The sequence below is a fragment of the Peromyscus leucopus genome, chromosome 13 (genome assembly GCF_004664715.2).
Source record: "Peromyscus leucopus breed LL Stock chromosome 13, UCI_PerLeu_2.1, whole genome shotgun sequence".
Taxonomy (NCBI): Eukaryota; Metazoa; Chordata; class Mammalia; order Rodentia; family Cricetidae; genus Peromyscus; species Peromyscus leucopus.
This window is the reverse complement of record NC_051074.1, coordinates 33,475,680-33,498,402: the sequence shown is the minus strand read 5'-3', so window position 1 is coordinate 33,498,402 and position 22,723 is coordinate 33,475,680. Positions and strand designations below refer to the sequence as shown.

Here is a 22,723-nt window from a genome sequence, read left to right as displayed (position 1 = left end):
TTTCTAAATGGAGCTGCTCCCCATGAGAAATCTCCTTAGAGAGGGAACTAAAATGGAATACTATGTGGAAAGCAACCTCTTTATGGACGGGAAATATTTGAGCATGTGCAAAGCACTAAAAATAACCTAGACATATCTTACAGTGCTGAGCCTGAGAGAAGAACATTCCAAACATTTCTTACAGAAATTTAATTTTCAGTTCAGTTTGAGTTCCCAAGTATCATAGCCTTCAAGAAATGAATCTCTGTATCATGAACATTTTCAACATAATTATGCACTATGTAAGATAATGGTTTTTACTAAATTAGCTTGCAGCCTCACCATGGTGCCACCAAGGTCAAGCTAATCATTCACAATTTAGGTAATTAGACTAGACTAATTTATTTCTATCCTCAGAATTTCTTCAAATTTTGGTCACTTTATTGTGATATTAAATTTCATATTCATCCAGACCAAGATTTTAATTTTCCTATCATTTTTACTAGCAGTCCCCTACCTTAGTAATTATTTAACATAGGACCTTTCTTCCACTTCATTGCATTTCTCATTTCATTTCAATTTATGTGAAACCAATTAAGATCCTGAAAGCCAATGTGTCTTAAAAGTCCCCTTCTAAGTCTCTCTTCTTCTCTAGTCTGCTTCCTTCCTTGGCCTTCCATCTCTTAAGAGAGACACCTCTAGGACTAGGACTCCATCGATGATACCCATGAGTTAAGGCCCTCCTAAGGTCTCCAGGCTGTGAGTGGCAAGGGAGGCTGAGCCTTCCAGACCTCGGCTAGCTTTCATTGCTTACTCTCACCTCTCTGTCTCCCGCTGACTCCTTGGCTCTTCCACCTCTGGGACCACTTCTGTACTCCCCGGATGTTTTGCTTCTGTGTCTGAACTTCCTATAGGAATTCTATGTTTACTTTTGTAAGCAAATGTTCTCGTCATAAGATAGAGTTTTAAAAAAACAAAAAACCTCACTCTACATGAATAAGGGGCTGGAGAGATGGCTCAGCAGTTAAGAGTGCGTGCGGTTCTTGAAGAAGACCCAAGCTTGGTTCTCAGTACCCACATCAGATGGTTCACCAGTGCCTGTAACTCCAACTCCAGAGGAACTGACACACTCCTCCAGCCTCTGTGGGCTTATGAGCTCATGTGCACACACCCACACGGAGACACATACACATAATTAACAATAAAATTTTAAAAAATAACAGTGAAGTATTTTTCTACCTCCCTTGAAAGGCCATGGCCCATCAAATTTCTTAGAGAGTGAAAAGAAAAACAGAAACAGGGTATGTTTTTATTTAATTTAATGCTATACCGTAATTCCACAGATAAAATCCCATTGCTTCTGAGAAGTGGGACCTCTGTCTGTCATTATACCCCTGTGCCTAGCCCTGAACCTTGGATATAAGCGCTGGCCAAAAGTAGAGTGTGTTTAGTTGATTCTCAGTTCTCCTGCCAAAGCTTCACACAGTTCCTCTTGGAAGTTTTTAACACTCTCAAAGTGTCTTTATGCAAATGAACTGTCTTTACTCATCTCAGCTGCAAGGCATACTGGTAAATCACATTTAGACTTTTTTTTTTTTCTTGAAAGGAAAATTTTTCTCGCTAAACTATGTTTTCCTATACTTTCCCTTATTTGGCAAAATGTTTTCCTAGTAGTTGAGTTAGGAATTGAACATATAAAGTAAAATGAATTCCTTTTGTTAGCATTATTTTTTGTGATTTTGGTACTTGCTTGCCAATTTACCACCTTCTGGATGGCTCTAGAAAAAGTCAGTATCATTTCCAGCTTCCTCTACCTCTGGACTGTTTTTCTTTGTGCAATAGGAATCTGTTGTAAAATGACCTTGCATTTGTCTACATCGGTATTAAAATGTGTCTTTCTCATAAACCGTCAATGACAACTTTGAAAGCCAAACAAAGCCAGGCTTTCCTCTCCATTGACTTTGGATTCTGGAGCCATCTGGTGCTTGGAGGAAACGAAAGTATCATTCTCTCAGTCTGATACCACGAATATTTGGGCATCTGCTCCCTCAGTAGATTTCAAGAGGGAAGTTTATGCCCTGGAAGTTAATTACTTTGCTTAAAATGACCGAGAATGTTTCAGTCTTTCAAATTATCCTGGCATAACTGTTTTGTGAATCAGTGATTTCATCATTTACATGCAAACACTTCAATAGGGATATTTTCTGCTTGAAAAAGGAAGTCACCTACCTACACTCTCCTATCCCTCCTTTTAATCAGCAGCCCAGGGGGACAAAAGGGTACTCAAGATTACAGCACAGCGTCTTCGGAGTTAAATTCAGCATTCTGTGTCCAGGGCTCCCACAGATTCTCCAGACGACTTTTCACAGTTCACTCAACCTTGGCTGCGAGTGCAGATGTTTACTCCCTCAGAGAAAGGACTACATTACTTCTAGATGTGGCACATTTGCATATGGACAACGAGGTGGGGGATGCATAAAGGTTCCTGGCCCCAAAGCTTTCTCTCTCCAAAACCTGGCCACTGTGAGTTGTTACGGGCTTTTATTTATTTATTTATTTATTTATTTATTTATTTATTTATTTATTTATTTATTTGCCTCTGCACACCCTCTTCCTATATACAAACACTTTGGTAAAGAATTGTTATAATGTCTTGCTAGGACATGATGATAATTAGAGAAAGTCTGTGCATGTCCAACATGGACATGATTGTTTTTCAAGTATTTTAACAATCTACTAGTGATTGCGTCTACTGAAAGAGGACCTACGAGCAAGAGGGTCAACAGTTCCCCAATGGGCAGTAACCCAATGCCTCCAAGTGCTTCCTATACCAATTTTAGACATTATTGTTAAGTACCGAGTACTTTTCCCCTCTCACCATGGATTCCAGTTCTGAACTCTACCTAGCTTTCTGAGATCAGGCTCATATACTTCCCCTAATAGCTTGCTTTCCATAAGTGAAATGGTTCTGTTAAATTTTCTTCAGGCGTCACAGTGCTGATTCCTAACCCAAAGGTACATTCTTTTTTATTTAATGCAATATAAGACTAAAATTACTTCTCATTCCCAGTGAACATCCTTCCTTCCTGTCTCTCTGCTCCTTGAATACACACTGCCTGCTTTTCTTTAGCAACCTTGTGTTCCAAAAGAAGCTCATTACTCAATAGAATCTTTGTTGACTAAGCCAGTGGTGCCACCTAGTTTTATGTCACCTGGACACAAGCTTAAGTCACCCGAGAGGAGGGAGCCTCAATTGAGAAAATGCCTCTGTAAGATCCTGTAAGGTAAACCCATAGGGCATCTTCTTAGTTAATGATTGATGGAGGAGGCCCAGCCCATCGTGGGTGGGAATGCCTCTGGGTTGGTGGTCTTTGGTTTTATAAGAAAGCAAAATGAGCAAGCCAGAGTGAGTAAACCAGTAAACAGTATTTCTCCATGACCTCTGCATTAGCTCCTGTTTCTGGGTTCTTGCTCTGTTTAAGTTCCTGTCCTGACTTCCTTCAACGATGATCAGTGATGAGGAAGTGTTAGACAAATAAAGCTTTTCCTCCCCAAGTCACTTTGGTCATGGTGTTTTATCACAGCAATAGTAACCCTAACCAAGACACCGGTTTTGTGGAAACACGTCTGTCTCACACACGTACTTATTATACTTGTAATGTTAAGTTTCCTCTGCTATTGTTTGCTTAGTTGGTTTAGTATCTCCTATCTCAGGGACCTTGTTTTGTTTCTCGTACATTATACACAGGATCTATCCAAACCCAGCTTTAAAATAATAACATTTACAAGCAAACCCATCAGTGGCTCAGCCCTTACATGACTAATTAAAATAGCTGGCCCTCGGTTTCAACCATGAGACCATTATCATCCAGCTCACTACTGTATCCCTTCCCATTCCTTCTACTCTCTCATGAAAGGACCAAGCAGACACAGTAACAAGCTGCTCAGTCTTCCCTCAGAGATCGGGCCTCAATTTCAGTTTCCTGAGACTTGAGCAAGCAGTTTCTGGGAGGGCCATGAACAAAAGACATAGTCCTTGCACTAGCTCCCTTTCTGCATGTACTGTGATGCTCAAGGTTCAGCCAATTGTTTACTATCTGGGACCCCTCACCAACTTAGAGCTATGTGCATGAGTCAAGGACAGAGCCTGGGCCACTAAGTCAGCCGCGCCCCCCCCCCCAACTAGTCAGTATGTGCTAGGCCAGTCAACCTCTATGGCAGCTCAAGGACAAAGCCTGGGACTTGTCCAAGCCTGCCCCAAAATGATAACTGTACCCCTCAACCAGTAAATTCAAAGGTTACATAACCTCACCCAATCATATGACGCAAAGGCTTGTACCACCCTGCTTGCAGGTTTTCCCTTTAAAAACCCTCATTCTGAGAGCTCAAGGCCGTCCTCCTCCACCCACTGTGCCAGAGTGTTGGACACAGACCAAGCCCAAGCTTGCTTGTAATCAATAAACCCCTGTGTGTTTTGCATCAGATATCGGCTCTGTGGTGGTCTTGCTGGGGGGGGGGTGTCTTTCAAGGTGGGCACAACACTCCCACATGACTTAGTCCTCAACTTTTGCTAATTCTTGCACCTTTCTGATATATCCATTCTCTTAGATTTCCTTATGTTTAGCTATTCAGCATTTTCTTCCCTGCCTCTCCAGCTAGTGTCTCTCACTTATCTCCTTTCATGCATGTCTTTTTACTCCAGGAAAGTAGATGTTGACACCTTAAGAGAAGTAATTTCTATTTCTAACCTGAATCAGGACTTAAGCGCTATTGATTGGATGACTGAGATGTTCAACAATAATAAAAAAAATCAATAATGTAATTTATGTCAGTTGACTATTAAGTACAAGAAAGGGAGTCAATTCCTAAATACATCACAGCAAATTATATTTAATATTTTTCCATCATGAGTCTCTGCTGATTTACTGGTGTTTACTGGGATAACTTCCCACAGTTCAGAGTCTTCCACTGTTTTGTTGTTGTTTATTTGTTTGCTATTTTATTCGGTATTTATTTTGGTTTTGGCTTGGGGTTGTTTGTTTTTGTTTCCCATGTCTTTCTGGCTCTTTATCCTCTCTATTTTCTCAGTTTCACATTCATCTTCATCCTTTGCCCAGAACATATTCTACCTCCTCGTCTCTATCATTTTGATTCATTTAAAATGTTTTTCTTGGGCTTCCTCCAGCCTCCACTGCGTTGGATGTATTGGACGAAGTCCCTGCCTAGGCTTGTATTGCTTTTGGATATCCAGAATTAAACCTTGCTTTTGCATTCCGGAATGCTCGTCTTTGGTGGTCTCTCTGGGGGTCACGATCTGGGCACAACATTTGGGGGCTCGTCCGGGATCCCCAGAGACGCCCCGCCGGGACCCCTAAGAGCTCCGGAGGTCCATCTGCATTGATCAGTAAGAGCGCTCAATTTTCTTGTCTTTGCTTTCCTTTTACTTTCATTTTCTTATCCGAAGCCGGCGGTTGAATCTGACAGGCTCACCTTGGCGGACGCGCCTGTAAGGTGACCTGGAGGAGTTGGAAGACGTTCCAACCCCTCATCAGGACGCGGGGGTCCTCACAGGTCCCCCCGTCATAGGACGCCCGAGAGGGGTCCGTCTGTTTGGATCCGTCTGGGGATCGGGAGATGCCCGTGAGGGGTCCGTCTGTTTGGATCCATCTGGGGATCGGGAGACTCTGTTGAATTGTCCCTGTCCCATCTGTAGGTCTTTGGCATTATCGAGGCTCCCTCTCCGGACTCTCGTCTGCCTGGACCATCTGTAGGGCCCTTGTTCTTTCTTTTTGTCTGCCTATCTTGTTCGTCAGTGTTATTTGTTAATGTATAAATGTGTGAGAACTGTGGCCACATGTGTGAGTGTTTTATGCCTGAGCTTGTGTGTGCATTGGGACTTGTGGGCCGATTGCCAGCCGAAGGGATGGAGACCCCTTTGGTGGTTGAACTGGCACAGACTAACCTGACATTGCTTCCTTGCTCTCTCTGACCAGAGCACAGGCAGCAGGCAGCAGAAAGCTTGCGGCTGCACAGCTGCTACTTCGGAGACCCAGGATGCCGCTGAGAGGGCTAGGCGGCCCGTGAGCATCACGGGGCCTAGATGCAGTGGGTTCGGGGCCCCAGCTCGCTCAAAAAGCTGTGGAGCAGAGGCTTGGTTGCATGAGAACTAGGCATGGCTTTGTGCTAGAGCGGGCTGTGAGCACTGTGGGTTCCTGTGTGGACATGGGGCAGAGCTGGCAGGAGCCAGCAGGAGCCTCAAGGAGCTCAGTGTGGGGGCTGGTGGAGAACTAACTGCCCCTCCAGGGTCACAGCTGAGGAGTGACCTACAGGTCTGTGGGCCCAGCCAGGGCATGGAGTCACTTTCAGTCTGCCATTCTCGTGTACTTGAGGGTCTGAGGTTAACATCAATCTTTTGTCTCCATGGTGCATGCCTTCCCCGTTCTCTTCCATGCTGTTGGGTGGGGCTCCCAAGACCTGCCCTGGGGCTAAAACTCAATCAAGGTCTGGCTCCAAGAATGGAATGTCACCAACAGTTTCTTGTCTGCGGTACAGTGCTGATGCAAATTGAGAGTTATTCTTGTTATGGTGTATGCATGTATTTCTGTTCTTGTTTAAAATATTGTAACTTTACAATATATTCTAGAGTACTGAGGGAAATCACAAGAAAGACTTTGGTAAGAGTTTCTGTTTTAAAGGAAAAGAAAAAGCACAATTTGTCTGGAGTAAATGTCTGAGGGATCAAAGGAACGGACTGAGGGTTCATGGAAGGTTGTAGAAGGTCAGAGGGGATGTGATGTAAACTGTTAAGGTTTCTTATACCTGCAAATACTGAATTTAAAAGTTGATTCCGGTTGGTTTTCATCTTAAGAATGGCTAATGATTCTGAAAACTGCTTATGTGTGTATGTATACAGGCATGTGACTTGAAAATGTAAGCAAGCTTTAACTGTATGTATGTATGTGTGTAACTTGGATCCAACTGTGTGTATGTGTGCAAGTAATTATTGTTTAGAAAAACGAGCTTTAAACAGCAACCACGTGGCTCCCTCCATCTTGGCTGGTGACCTCATGGGCAGCCATGTGGCTGGCAGCCATCTTTTACTAAGGTTATAAAGATCTACTCGGGTTAACACCTAATACTTATGTCTTTACCAAGTGTTCAACAGCAAGTTTCTAGAGAATTTAAATAGATGGCAACATATGTTTATTTGATTACTATTAAAGCTGCACATCAATGCTTTTATACACAGAAATATACCTTGCTCTGGCAGCCAAACTTTGCAACATAAAGGAATCATAGGAAACAGCTGAGGTTAGCAAATGTATGGCAGGACTAGAGTTCCAAAAAGAGTCTAGTTGCAATGGTGGAAGACATTTGAGAGATCTCAGTCTTTTAAGAACAGTTTTTATAGTTAAAAACCAATGGCTTAAAAAATGTTTCTTCTTACCCAAGGTACGTTCAGGCTTAAGAATGCTGTATAATGATATTTTGTTTTGGTTTCTTTACTGAACCTGTATTTGATGCTAGAAGAGCTTCAACTTAAAAGCATTGTTTTTAGGCTACTTTTGTAGACTGTTAGAGAACATAAATAGTCAGTCATAAGTAATCAAGTTTTTTAATTGTAGTCAGGGTAAGTAAGTACTGATGTAAGTTTACTCATTTACTCAGTCTCTTGCATATGTTTTTAGGGTTGAGCTTGAAACAAGTAATTAGAAACAAAGTTTGTCTATTCAGATATACCTGGACAGCCCTCATACTTCAGAGATTTGCAGAATATGGCATTTAAATGTTGATCTAAAAGCTTACTATATCAGACAGGCTTCCAGATCCTAGCAGTGACCCAAGGTCTCCAAAGAAGATTACGTACGAGGCACCACAACGTCTCTGCCTGAAATATGACAACGCTGACCACAGGGCAAGATGCCCCAGTGAAACGCCTGCAGCCAGGACCCAGCCCAGACTGTGGATGAGCAGTAGGACACTGGAATTGATTGCACCCTTTTGCCTGATCAAGGTCAGTCTTCCATGTCCCTATTCCACAGAAAAAAAATACTCTGCCTTATGGACCTGATGGTGGAAGAAGATTGATGCTGTTCTGACTGGTGCCTCCAACGGTATGGAGACCTGGGTAGGGATTGGTCCCTGTAATTTATAGGATTGGAAGCTTCTTGGTCTACACTCAGATATAGTTTATCCTTCTCAGATCTCTGACAGTACTGATGGCCAGGCTAGCTCTAGCTCTAACTTTGTCAGCATGGCAGCATCAACCAGATCCTCATGCAAGGCTATAGCTTTCTTGTTAGCTCACTTTTAGGAAAATGTTCTAAGATATAAAAGTTTAAGTAAGTCATAAAGGTTCAGATATGAGTCTAAAATGAGATAAGTTTCAGATTACTCTCCTGTTCTATGGTTCAGAGCTTAACATTTAGGAGTCCTGATGAGCTGGTAGAGCAATGACTACTTACTGTTCAGTCACAAGCTCAATATTTTGGATTTGTTTTAGATGTCATATTTAAATGTAACTTGTTGGGACTCAAAGGTATGAGTCCACTTCTGGGTTTTACAAGATACCCATTACCTGCTTTGTCTACAATATGGATTTCAGTACAGATTGGTAATACTAATGTATCTAAAACCTTTATGTCATTTTGTAAGTAGGCCTCAAAGGATCAAAAGAGCCATAAAAACCTAGACCCACTTCACAGAGGTTGAAAGGACCCCAGATAAGTATTCCTAAAAATGGTATTTTTCCTCTCTCCTGGTCTTGAGGCTACTGATTTTCCCATTACTAAGGGTATGGACCTAAGGGTTCCAAATAAGTTCATAAATTTTAACTTCTGTTCCTAGTTTAAATTTGTCTCAACAGATTTCTACTCAGCTGGCATTCACCTCCAGTTTCAGTCGCTGACTCCACTGCTCCAGACGACTGTGTGCTCCAGACAACTGTGAGCTCCAGACTTGCTAAAAGCTGATGTGGACCAGCCCAGCTAACATGGTTCTTCCCTGTCCCTATGGGGTCAGGCAGCTACATGCTTCTGACAAATGCCCCCTTGCCCAGTCTTTGACTAGCTTTTCAGCCTTTTGGGGCCCCCGACATCGGCGCCCCAATGCCAGCTCGAAGCAGTTCCAGAAGAGAATACATCACCCATATTCCCTGTTCAGAAAAGGCTGAAATGCTGGTCAAAAGAAAACTCCCTGGCATAGAGACAAGATGGCTAACTATACATGGCCATTATTAGAGAGGGATACTTAGGAGCTAACTGTCCAAAACCCATGATTGGGTTCCATTAGGCACATGAGAAGGGGGAAATGTGAGACCAAAATGAGCCATCTTAGAAATAAGACCAAAATGCTTTCACCCCAAAACTAAAGGCCTAAGACTGCTCCTTTTAGCTACAGGCCATAAGTTACTGGAACAGGCCAGAAGTTACTGAGACCAGTCAGTTCAGATTCCAGAAACCAGGAAGTGTAAAAATACAGAGCCACAAGATAGTCACGAGGTAATGCCTGCCAGACTATGGAATGTCCTCTCCCTGGTTTCCAGGGTAACTGATCACAGAAATGCCTCCACCTGAGGGCAGCCAATGAGAAATGGTGGCGGGCAACCACTCCCTTAGAAGTAATTTCTAGAAGTCCCTAGAAGCGAGCCAATCAGAATTGTACCTGTACTAGCACCCCTAAATGATGTAACCTTGTGACTTTTCCCTTTAAAAACTGAGCTTGCAGACAGGTGGGCGCTTCCTCCAGCCTCCACTGCGTTGGATGTATTGGACGAAGTCCCTGCCTAGGCTTGTATTGCTTTTGGATATCCAGAATTAAACCTTGCTTTTGCATTCCGGAAAAAAAAAAAAAAAAAAAAATGTTTTTCTTGGTTCATCTCCTTAATTAAATCTTTCTTAATTAGTATCCAAACTAAGCATATAATACCCTATGTTTATGAGAATATGATGTGCTTCCCCCAACACACCTCCCACACAAGCAGCTTCAGAGAGATACAAAGGGATGCTTATGTGAGTCTCATGATTATAAGACAGTGCAGCTCTCAGTACTGGGTGCCAGATATTTGTGTTTCTCCTTGCTTTTGGGTCTTCAGTCAACTCTCACTTCTTATACTCTGGGATCAAGAGGTACCACCTGACAAGTTCTAGCCAATGAGCTTAGCACAGAATGACATGTCAACAACACTCACTTTCCTTCACCACAGAGGCAGGCAAGGTTGGGGGTGCTGACTAGTCCACTGACTTGGTCCCTGAGACTTTGCCAGGGACAGATACCTTCCAAATCTTTCACAACTATGAAGAGTGAACAAGAAATACAGCTGTTTAAGCCGTTAATCTCCATGGGTTGTTTGTCACCGCATATAATCTAGTCTTTCCTGGTGGTTAAAAATGTTGAATTCAGTTGTTGTGAAGCATCTCTGTAACACATCTATGTCTCTGTCCTTCAGGCACGATCTCACTCAGAGCAGCACAGAGAAGCCAGGCTCTTATCTTGTTTTCTCATGGAGGTTCTTCTCCTCTAGGGTGCCTTAATGGCTCCCAGAGGATAGACATCACATCCACAGGGCTATTGCAAATGACTTTTCTCCTGGTGTAGACACTGCATTAAGTAACACCATTTTCTGCAATGTGCAGCTCATTCCTTATACAATCCTCTTGGATGTATAAAGAGAAACTCAGTTGGGGCTTAGTATATCTTCCCCATCTTTCAGTGCTCGAAAATCCTCTTTCTTGGCCCTTTCCCGAAGCTTACAGGATCTAACCAGATATTTACTAACATTTTCACATTTTGTTGGCTTTATGGTTTGAACTGGTATAGGCGATAAAATTCTCAGGTTAAGGCAATGATATAAACCTTTTATTTAGGTTTCATAAGACATTTGACACAGAAAAAAATATTAATAGTACAGAACATAAAGTAATGCTCAGGCAAAGTAATGCTTCAAGTGTCTGATTTTTCTGGAAATGTTGTTTTATATGGTAGCTTAACCTTGGATCCAGCTTAAAGTCCTTTTTTAAAATTCAAATCTATCAATTATCTATTCTCCTTTCATTATTCTTCCTGTATCCAAGACATTAAATGTTCTAGGGCTTCAAAATAAATATTTAAAGGAACAGTTTTGTTCCACAGCAAAATGCCCTGGAGAACAAATTCATTAGTGATTCAGTAGCGATTTTCTAGGACTGAAGGTAGAATTCTGGATTTCTGTCTAGCGGTGTGTCCTTAACCTGCTTCCTCAACCTCCCTGAGCCTCAGTTTCTACATTTGCCAAATGAAGGACATATTAGCAAGACTGAGGGCCTCAGAGGATGTTTTAAAGGACTCAATTATGCAAGCAAGGTAGGGAGGCTTTGGAAAGTTCCAGGCATTCAGCAGAGGCACACCTAATCATCATTCATCTCCCACTCCCAGAGAATTCACTGAAACAGGGCCTGCTGTACCTGAATGTTAAAACTGTAACCAACCTAGAAAATAATTTCCTTGGTACTGATGTGATTAGAATCGATTTCCGGACTCAGGCTAGCCACCGGCAACTTCTCCTCAATTACAAGCAGGAAAGAGAAAGACGTCTGCGTGATGGCTGGAGGCAGGCTCCACTCTCTGGCATGCGGAGGTGGTGCATCTTGGGGAGGTTGCCGAGGGTACAATCGGCCTTGACTTCAGCCAGACTTGGCGTCAGAAGGCTGGATTTTTAAGTGAAAACGCAAAGCTAAGTGAGTCACGCTCCTCTGGGGCTGTGTGCGCAGCGCCGAGGAATCCGAGGCAGAGATGAATGAAAGCGAGCGAGCCCCTCATTCAGACCCCTCAGCCCAAGGCCGGCTTCACGGCTTTAATCGTCAGTCTCTGTATAGCCTGGCTTGGGGGAAGCAGTTTGCTCATTACACATTCATAGAGACACAGCCATTCATTACATTTCTCCCCTGGCTCTGTCCTAATGAGGCTCCGGAGCAAGGCTTAAATGTCACGACACTTTTGCGTCTTCTGAAGGAAGAGATACAGGATGCTGATGACGCAGTCACACTGAGTAACGGGGAAGAGACCTTGCACACCACCCTGGGGATGATAGCCATATCGAAGACTGCCAGTCGTGTTCGCTGCTCAGCCAATTAGAGGAGTCTGGGTGAATGAATCTCTTCAGAGTCCCTTTTTGGGTATCTGTTTCCTGATCCTAGCAATACAGTCTCTAAATTACCTGTGTCTGGCTGGCTAGCATCCATCTGTTGAAGATGGAGACAGGTCTTTTCGAAATAGCAACCCAAAGCGAGATAAATTCCTATTTTCCATTGGAATGGTGGAGTTCTTCCCCTTAAACTCTGCTTCATTAATCTCCATCTTTGCCAGAAGCCAAGAATCATCCATCTATTAGAAGGAGAGAAACAGTTAACAGGCAGGCTTTGGTGCCAGCCTGCCTGGCTTAGAACCCTGCCTCTGTATTTTAAGCAGTGAGGAGCCCTGAGCCGCTTCATGATTCTCTGTGTACCTCTGTTCCCTTTTCTATGAAACAGTAATCATCAGAATAGGAGCTTCGTGGGGTTTTGTACGTCTTCAACAGCACAGCAAGCATTCGGTAAATACAGCATGATTATTACAGAAACACGGTTAATGATGATTATCTTTGTGCCAATGTGCCTAACATGCATCGTCTTAGGATACAGGGTGGGAAGACTGGAAGGCTGTTAATCACTGCGATCTGGGGCAAATGTGTAAACAGAAGCAGTGATGTACAGGGACACCATGACTGGTGTTGCCTAGAAGGGAGGGAGATACCAGGGAACCTTTGAATATGGCCATCAAAGTTAGCCAGAAGCTGGCCTGGAGGATAGAAACGTGTGATTCATCTCAGCTTCCTCGCCAGTTGGGTCTAGTCCCACTCAGTACATATGAGTTCTGAAGCCTTCTCTCGGGTCTACACTTTTGCTCCTCCAGCTGACCTTGCGTATTGCAGGAGCTAGCTGTTGCCCTGAGCCCAAACATATCAAGCCAAGTTTTTAAAAAAAGTGTCCAGACTTTTGACAGAGAGGTCACCGTATTTTGTCAATATATCCCAGTATTTGGGCCTTAGAATTATCTCCTAGAGTTTTTACCAAGTAGCCATAATGCAACACTAACTGCTTTTCAGAAATTTTTAGGTGAGGAAAAGTAAAATGTGTCTGTAATTGCAGCACATGTTCAATAATTTTAATATGTGCTACCTCTTTTATAATTACTATATCTTTACAGATAACCTATTGAGAATATTATATAATAAGTTATTTTAACTTACCATTTTGATATTAAAAAAAAAACATTGACGATTTCTTATGTTCATACTAATACCATTAAAACCTTGTTGATGAAGAAACTGAGGGTCATGAATAGACAAAGGCAACCTGTGGTCAAACTATCTAGTTTTGGTTTTTGGAAATATCTCTTGATCCCTCCTATGCCTGTAAGGGTATTGGGGGCTTAAATGGAGTCCTGTGTAAGGCACCTGGCACCTGGGCAGGTTGCAGTGTTCTTTTGTCTGTAACAAGTAGCCGTATGTGAAGGAAGGAAGGTAGAATAATCAGGCCATCCCACTTCTAGGTAATCAAGGGGTTGGGGAACCAGGAACTGGGCCTCATGGCAGGTACCCCAGGCAGAACACCAGATCTGGCTCTTTTCCAGAAATTAGAAAGAAAGAAGAAGAGAGAGAGAAGAAAGAAGAAAGAAAGAGAAGAAAGAAAGAAAGAAAGAAGGAAGGAAGGAAGGAAGGAAGGAAGGAAGGAAGGAAGGAAGGAAGGAAAGAAAGAAAGAAGGAAGCATTTTTCAGTAGCAGTTCAGCAGAAGGCTAGATTGGAGCCAAGAAAGTCAACCTAAATCAATCATGATGGCTCAGGGAGGTGGCCAGGAGGGAGAGGCTGAGCAAGAATGTAAATGAGCAGACTATGCAAATCCGGCGTCCATGAGAAACAGAACCTGGAAGGGCCACTGAGGTACAAGACAGGGCAGCTGGCAGGGGATATTTACTTTGATGTTACTTTTCTCTCCATGGCTGCTTTTCTCCCCCTCACCTCCATTCTTGCCATGCAGCCCATGCTGGTGCCAAACCCAAGATTCTTCCGTCTCCTGAGTAAGCATTAAAGGCATATGCCACCAGGCCCACGGGGCTCCTTGTTGGCTTTCTACAGATCTAGAGTAAGCCTGTCAGGTCTGCTTAAAGTGACCACTAAGAAGTTGACAAAAACTGCCAGGGCAAAGCATAAGAAAAACATCAAGTAAAGAATAATGTCAAGAGCAGCCCATGGGTGATGTCACTGACAGCCATTTCCCAGGAGGCATAGGGACTGGGTTGTTTTCCAAGACATTGCACTGCTACTGTCTTTTCCTGAATGCCCCAGGCCAGCTGCAGAGAGCTGAGCATCGTGTTATTTGTACTGAATGTCAACAGGAAACCTTAGCACTGTTGATATTATGTCTCTAGCATCCAATGTCACTATTTTATTCAACTTGAAAATGTGGTTGGTTGGTGACATAAATTTAACCTTGAGGATTTGGTGGTCATGTTTTAAATAAGTCGATTCTCCCAGGAATGAATCTATATCTAACTGGAGATTGCTGGACCATACTTGTGGGCTTCACATAACCTACCTGATGAATATTCTTCCTCCAAGTCTCTCACATACCCTGGGAATCTCTGCTAGAAACACTTCCCTCCCTCAACAACCATTACTGATAGTAGCTACAAAATCCAGCAAAGCAGTGACTGGCTTTGCTACATTCAGATTTGCATTGTTTTTGTGATAGCCTTTTTTTTTTTTTTAACTATGCAGTCAACTCCAACCAATACTACAGGCCTCTTTATGAAGGGAAGAAGAAGGGCGTGCGTGCGTGCGTGCGTGCGTGCGTGCGTGCGTGCGTGCGTGCGTCTTGGGAGAGAAGGACTACACCTAATCTTGACCCATATAAGCCTGTTCATCTATGCTTACATCTTAGACCTCAGACTTCGGCCACCTTCAGTAACAACTACATTGAAACTACGCTGTGAGAGGGACAAGACGTGCCATTTTAGGTGACCTTCCGCTCATGCATGCTCTCATTCACTCATTTGCCTGCCGATTAAATTATTCAGGAAGACACCATGCTACCTGCCTGTGTGCTTAGATCTTACCGAGGGGGCTAGGCCTGAGCAGATGCATCCAGTGGGTGATAAAAGGACGGAGGCTGGAGCGTTGGTACGCACCAGCGGGATGGGGACGCATCATGGAGTCGTCCGGGCTTCATTATTGTCAAACATTCTGAGGAGAGAAAGGAAAATAAATGATAACAAGAGGGGAAACAACTGGGGCAGCTGTGTGCGGAATGAATTTGCATTTTAATGAGAACATTGAATGCCTCAAGCCAGAACTTTTAACTAAGCTGTAAGTTCAGACTTTTCAAGCAGCTTGAAACATGAGAGACATCCCATCACGTTGGCTGGGGTGACATCAGCTTCAAGACCACCCTCCTAGGGAAGATAGCTCACTGCTGGAAAGGAATCTGGCCCAGCCCTACCAAAGGGTTTCTTATCTCTACACATAATGAAAGAGACGGTTGAAGTTGTTTGGCCTGAAATCTCAGTCTGGCATGCGACAGAAGAGGGACACAGTGCCCTGTGCCCTATCCGATTCTGGATCCCTACCCCTGTAGAGTTCAGGAGACATTTTGATGGGGAGTGTTTTCCCATTGTCTTTTGAAGACAGGATCTTGTTCTAGCTCCCAGCTAGTCTCCAACTCCTTATGTAGCCCAAAGATGACCTTGAAATTTTGATCTTGCTGCTTCTTTTTTTTTGTCCCAGAAAATTTTTATTGAGTTAGAGCTTTATGTATACATGTATACATATAATGTATTTTGATCAAATTCAACCTCATTGTTTCCCCAATTTCTCTCTCTCTCTCTCTCTCTCTCTCTCTCTCTCTCTCTCTCTCTCTCTCTCTCTGATCCTCCTACTTCTTTAATGCTGGGATTATATGTGTAACCCTCTGGCCCCAACCTTGGCCTATGTCTGGTTTATACAATGCTGGAAATGAACCCCCAAGCATCATACATGGTAGGCAAGCACACTGCCAGTTGAGCTACACCTCTAGTCTGATATTTAACACAGCAGGAGCGCATTTCCAGGCTTCCATCTTGTGACTAGACCTCTGGCCAGGGGAGGACAAATAGTGGGGGAGGGGGGCAGGAGGCTCCAGCTGTCATGGCTACCAAGAAGAGCCTCAGACACAACTCTTACACTCCTGCATCTCCCTTTCCCACAACCTCTTTCTCTGCTTTTCACTCAAAGCTCAAATTGAAGTAAAGAACCTTGAATTACCCAGAAGGCAGTTAAATGGAACAGCTCAGGTTGGGAGGTCCCAGGAGCACAGGCAGAAGGTCACGTTCTTTCTGTGTCTTTAAGCACAGGACTCCGAGGAGGAGGATGAAACTTCGGCTCCTCCAACTTCCCAATTGGACACATGGAGCTATTTGCCTTATACCTAATTGTTCCAGATTAGGGTTTGCCTCTAATTGCATTAAAGCCTTGCTAACTTGTTATCCATGCATTTTTAATGGGGGAAAGTCTGCCTCGTTTGAGTGTCGGGCTCCTTCGCATAGCAACAGCTCATTTCTGAGCTGGCTCGTCTCGGGGGGACAGAGCCCTCCCAGCCTGACAGAGCAACCACTCAGCAAGCCATGCAACTTCCTGCAAGTTCAGATCATTTAGAAATCCCAAGAGAATCTCCTGCCTGTCGATGTCAAGAGAGAACCCCGGGTCTGACCTCAAAAGGAATACAGTAGTTCAATTCTGGAGAAAATATGAGTGACCATGGCCTGGGTTTAGATCACCCCAAATACCCTACTCCAACGTGGAAACAGTTTCAAAAAGGTTTTTTTCAGTAACAGAAAAAAGAAAGTTAATCCAGACACTTTTCAAACACACTTGTGGAAACATCAAGGAAAGGGGTTACAACAACATGGGGAGATCTCTACCATGGACCTCCAACACTGGCTGATGACATACATACTCAGTTATTGTGGTTTTGGAAGCTAGGAGTCCGTTTATACATTCCAAGGACTTATCTAATAGCCATAGACATTAAGACACACAAAGAAATGAGTGATAAATGACTATTTACAGGGGTAAGTTAGGCTAAGATATTTGGCTCTAGACCTGCAATATTCCAAGCTTCCCACAATTCCTGAGTTTTAATCCAGTCAACGAGTGTGGAGGCCCACAAAGGTTTCCTAGTGAAATCCGAGCTTGCTTTACTCACAAGGGCTGCATTAGAGGATTGCCTGACCACATGTGTGGTCACCAGGTGATTGGAAGAGTCTACACTTGGCTGTGCTAGGGGGAGGTCTCTTCCTGCACCCCTTGGCATTCCCATAAAAGGCCCTTTAGAAGAGACAGAAGGGGCCGGTGGATAAGGATCCAGGCCCTCCTGAGGCTGTCCTGTGTTTCTGTTTCTCTCCCCTCTATCCTTCTATCTAATATCTCTTATCCCTTACTCCTTAAGAGTACCTGGTCTCCCAGATGGGCTCCCACAAATGAGCCTCTATAAAATGTTCAGTGTAGGGATGATTGGCATTTAACGGTTGAGGGAGTCAGTTTTTTTAGTGGTGTAGCCACTGATAAGTTGTTCTTGCAGTAAATCACCTCCCATCCATGCTTGGGTGAAAAACTAAACTCAGTGGGCAACACACCAAAAGAAGACATGAAAGCAGGAAGGCTGGTTGTTTGAATGTAATTGGCCCCGAGAGCTCACAGGGAGTGGCACTATTAGGAAGTGTGACTTTGTTGGACTAGGTGTAGCCTTTTTGGAGGAAGTGTGTCACTGTGGGGGCGGGCTTTTGAGGTCTCTTATGCTCAAGCTACGTCCAATGTCAGTTCACTTCTTGTTGCCTTTGGATCAAGATGTAGAACTCTCAGCTCCTTTTCAACACCATGTCTGCTTGCATGCCGCCATGCTTCCCACCATGATGATAAACTGAACCTCTGAAACTGTAAACTACCCACAGTTAAATGCTATCCTTTAGAGGAGTTGCAGTGGTCATGGTGTCTCTTCACAGCAATAGAAATCCTAACAAAGACATATGGGAAGAAGAGTTTCAGGGGAGAGAGAGAGAGAGAGAGAGAGAGAGAGAGAGAGAGAGAGAGAGAGAGAGAGAATATGTAAACAACTGGTTCATTATACACATGTATGAAATTGTCAGACTGAAGGAAGGGAGGAAGGGAGGGAGGAAGGGAGGGAGGGAGGGAAGGAAGGAAGGAAGAAAAGGAGAAGGAATGAGAGGAAGGAAGGAAGGAAGGAAAAGAGAGAGAGAGACAGAGAGAGAGAGAGAAAGTTAGTTCAGTGTAGGTGAGGCTTCAAGAACCACAGTTCACACTCCCTTAGATGAGACAACAGCCCCACAGGAGCTGAAATGGAGGGACAAGAGCCAGAGGATAGGGGATCAGAGGAAGCCCTGTCTCTGGCTGTGCCACAGAGTCAGTCAGAGGAGCAAATGCAGGCCTGGCTGAGAGGCTGTGTGTCCAGTGGCATGAGACCTCGGGAACTTGGCCAACGGCTGGTGGTCTAGTGTCTAGAGGAATAGCAGCAGCACACAGCTCTCCAGAGGGGTGCTCTGCTCACAGCCAGGTCAGATGGGAAAACCAGCCTGCTGCGTCCTGAGCACCTCCAACTTAAAGCTTTTCAAGGAGAGGGCCCTACTCTCTGACAAACGCCCCAGTCCTGCCCACTGCCGGCCAGCCCTTCCGGCCTCTCAATCCTCACCTCTTTCCACCATAGTCTTTATGTTCCTCATAGGTTTGAGGCTCCCTGCTCTTCTAGGACTTTTCATATGTTATGTCGCCTATGTGGAGCAGGACTACACACTCCTCCTAAGCTTATATATACAGCCCTTAGTCCTCATCTTGAAGGACTCCCAAAGGAAGCCATCCCTGACTTCCCAGGTGAAAGCAGGCTCCTTTTTCATGGACTCTCAACCCAATTTCTTATTGAATTTATAATATTTTCTTTTTTGATGTGCTTGATGCTCTAGAGTATAGGGCCTCAGTCCTCTCAGGGATAGCTAATTCTTACAGACAGAAAAACATGGCTCCCCTGCAACCATGTCTTCAATGTACAAACCAACAACAAATCCAAAGCCTACATCTCTTTCTCTTTCATCAGACATTTGTGAATCAGCCCATATTCACTCCATCTAAATTATCCAAGGGCCGAGTTCCAGGCTACTATAGGACATTTTGATAGGCCAGAGAGCACCAGAATTACTGACTACCCAATCCTAAGCTTACTTCTTGTATCTACCCTGTCTCGACCATTCTTTCTTTTAATAACCCCAATAAAAGTTCTGGGTCCTGGTCTGGAGCCTGAGAGGATTATGAAAACGTGGCAGGTGATGGGGCCGGGGGACCTGGCGCGGGCGGGGAGCTGAGGGGCCGAGGGGGAGGGGAAGCCAGGGGAGGGGAGGGTTGCAGGTTTAGGGGTACCTACGCCGGCTGCTGTGAGCCCTGCCGATGATGACGTGACCACTGCGCAATCTGAGTTCTGGGAACCAGGTGATGGAGTGTGCTGCGAACACTGAGGCCAAAAAAAAAAAAAAAAAGTTCTGGGTCTACCCTGCTCTCTCCTCCCCTCTCTCTCCTGGCCAATTTTGGGGCTTCCCTATGTGACTCTGCATGCTGTGCTATGCCTCCCATTTCAAGAGACCTCTAAAAACACCATCTCTTCGTATCTTTGGGGTTATTGATTCCAGGACACATTGCAAGTAGTTCAAAATCTGAGGATGCTTGAGTCCCTTATATAAAATAGCATAGAGCTGTTGAGACGGATCCAAGGTAAAGGTACCAGCTAACAAACCTGATGTCCTGGGTTCAATCCCACATTGTCCAAAGAGAGAACTGACTTCCAGAGTTGTCAAAGCCACCCACCCCTACAAATTAACTAATTAAAATGTAATAAAACAAATTGTTTAATGTTGTATACAACATACACACACATACCCCATACATTAAAACCATCTCTAGTGATTTATCCTACCAAATGCAATGTAAAAGCTATGTAAACAGTCTTTACCCTGTACTGTGTGGTGATGTTTTATTTGTGCTCTAACAAATAAAGCTTGCCTGAAAATCGGGAGGAGCTAGCCACTAGTTAACTATAGAGGTCTGGAGGTCTGTACAGACAGGAAGTGATAGAGCTGGGTGGAGAGAGGAAGTGATAAGGCCGGATGGAGAGAGGAATTCCCTCTCTTTAGGCTGAGGATTTCATAGAAGAAAGAATTAGTGGCTGAATACTCTGCTTCTCTGATCTTTGAGCTTTCACCCTGATATCTGGCTCTGGGTTTTTTATTAAAAGACCGTCTAAGATTCGAATGACAGTACTGTTCATGGAATAATGAGCAGAGATTAAATTTGCACATGCTCAGCTCAGATAGGATCCTTTTTCTAAGCCTGTCCATCTATCTGCGTCTAGTTGAATCCATGAGGAACCTGTAGATTAAACACTCAGAGACATAGAGGGCTCCATGTATAAACTTCTTTACATCTACTATTTCTTGCTCTTCACACCCTTACCATGTTGACTAAAATAAGCGTGAGGCACATTTTCACTCCTTTGATCTCATAAGACTTCTCTTAGTCATCCCAGAGACTTGTTTCTGTGTCTCCTTAAGTAGACTGGAAGCTTCCTGGGAGAAGGTCCCATTTCTGTCTGTGCTGACCTTCTTATCCTATTCTGTAGCACTTCTAAGAGGCTCTACCAAAGAACAAATATGTCTGGTCCCATGTGAAGGACTAAATGTATCACACCCAGAACCCCACTCTGGTGGATCAGGATGTGTATGAGTAAAGGCTTGCCAAGTGGGTAGGGGTCCAGTGTGCCTCTAAAATGGGAAAGGCTAGCTGTGGCGATATTTTGTTTGTACTCTAACAAATAAATCTTGCCTGGAGATCAGAGGGCAGAGCCAGCCACTAGTTAACCATAAAGGCCAGGCAGTTGTGGTACCCACCTTTAATCCCTGCGCTTAGGAGGAGGAAGCAGGAAAATTAGGCTTTCAAGACCACCCTGGGCTACATGAGATTGAATCTAAAAGAGAAACAGAGCAGTGGTGGCTCACACCTTTAATCCCAGCACTAGGGAGGTGAAGACAGGACTATAAGGCAGGTAGAGGCAGGATCTCAGCTCTTTCGACTGAGGAGTTGTTGGCTGTGGCTTGTTCCTTTGTCTTTCTGATCTTTCAGCATTTACCCTGATACCTGACTCTGGGTTTTCTAATAAGACCAACTACAATCCATGCTACAGCTAGCTGGCTGATCCAGCTCTGGACTATACCACCACCACCGCCCAGGAGAAACCAGTACAATTCCACTGCAGACAGGCACATTAACTTACTAGTAAAGGGCATCCATGAATAGTTAACAGGTCTGGGGGATTTGGGGAGATATGGCTGCTCCAGCCAATGAATGAACAGGCATTTTAGTATGTCTCACTTTGAAGAAGTTTCAACAGACTTCTCAAACAGTCTCAAACACTGTATCTGTGTGTCTTTACTAACATGGGTAAAATGGGAATGCTGCAATGATACCTGATTCAGAAAGAAGCTGAAAAAAGTTCCATGGGGCAGGAAGAGACAGGGCTCAGTGGCTAAAATGATTTGCTGCTCTTCCAAAGGATCAAATTTGTTTCCCATCACCCACATCAGACAGCTCACAGCCTCACAACTCCAGCTCCAGGAGATCCCTCTTCTGGCCTTCAAGGGTACCTGCACTCAGGTGCACATACTGCCCCCAACACCTGACCCCTACACACACACACACACACACACACACACACACACACACACACACACTTAAAAAGAAAATAAGTCTTTAAGAAACAAAGAAAGTATAGTGCTACTTTCTAAAGAGGAAGTCACAAATAGCCAAGACTTCAAATATTTGTGTGAAAGGAGACTTCTGTGTTCTTAGAAAAACCCTAAGCGTTTTCCTGCTTCAGGAAATGTGTCCACCAAACCTCAAGGGCAGTTAGGAGCACAATCCCATTGATGGTTGATATAGTCCAAATTGTAAAGTTAACAGCCTCCCAGTTACTTCCAAGGCTTAATCACAAGATTCATGGGTGTCGTTGTTTTTCTTATAACCTTTAAAATGCGTCATAAAGGCTAAACATACTTCCTGTGCTGTGCAAGCAGCCCTGCCCTGCACTCTGACACAACATATCCAATTAGAAACCAAGTATCCAGCACCTCTGACCCCATCAGTGGGAGGCAGTCTCTGGAGCTCCTGATTCTATTTCCAGCCTCAGGGATGCTGATGCTGAGCTCCAGGAGGTGACGCATCCAAACACCTCGCCTGGTGTTTTCTAATTGACAGACTGAGAGCATCATATCAAATATTCTTTCCCCCAAATCCAATTAAGTAGCTTGCTTCTCCTGGAAGGCAAGTTTATAAAAATCTCCTCATAGCCCTATTTTACTACTTAGCCACCACTGATAGGGAAGCATACTTAATTTAATGTGCGTGTTTTGTTTGTAGTCTTGCAAGATGGACTTGGCTGTTCCCTATACACATTTTTAATTTGCCTAATCTTGTTATGTTAAGTTTCCCTTCCATTTTTGTTTTGGTTTTTGTTTAAGACAGGGTCTCGTGCATCCCAGGTTCACAAGAATTAACTGGAATTTCTGATCCTTCTTCCTCTCCCTCCCTAGTGCTGTTACTAAAGATACATGCTGCCTTGCTCAGTGTTACATTTCCTGTTCGGT

The 22,723-nt window shown here is 44.0% G+C and overlaps 1 non-coding gene across 1 annotated transcript; it reads left to right on the top strand.

Moving 5' to 3' along the window:
• The first annotated feature begins 19,472 nt into the window (after positions 1-19,472).
• On the top strand, positions 19,473-19,551 carry LOC114703334. The gene has a single exon (XR_003736127.1).
• The last annotated feature ends 3,172 nt before the right edge of the window (positions 19,552-22,723 follow it).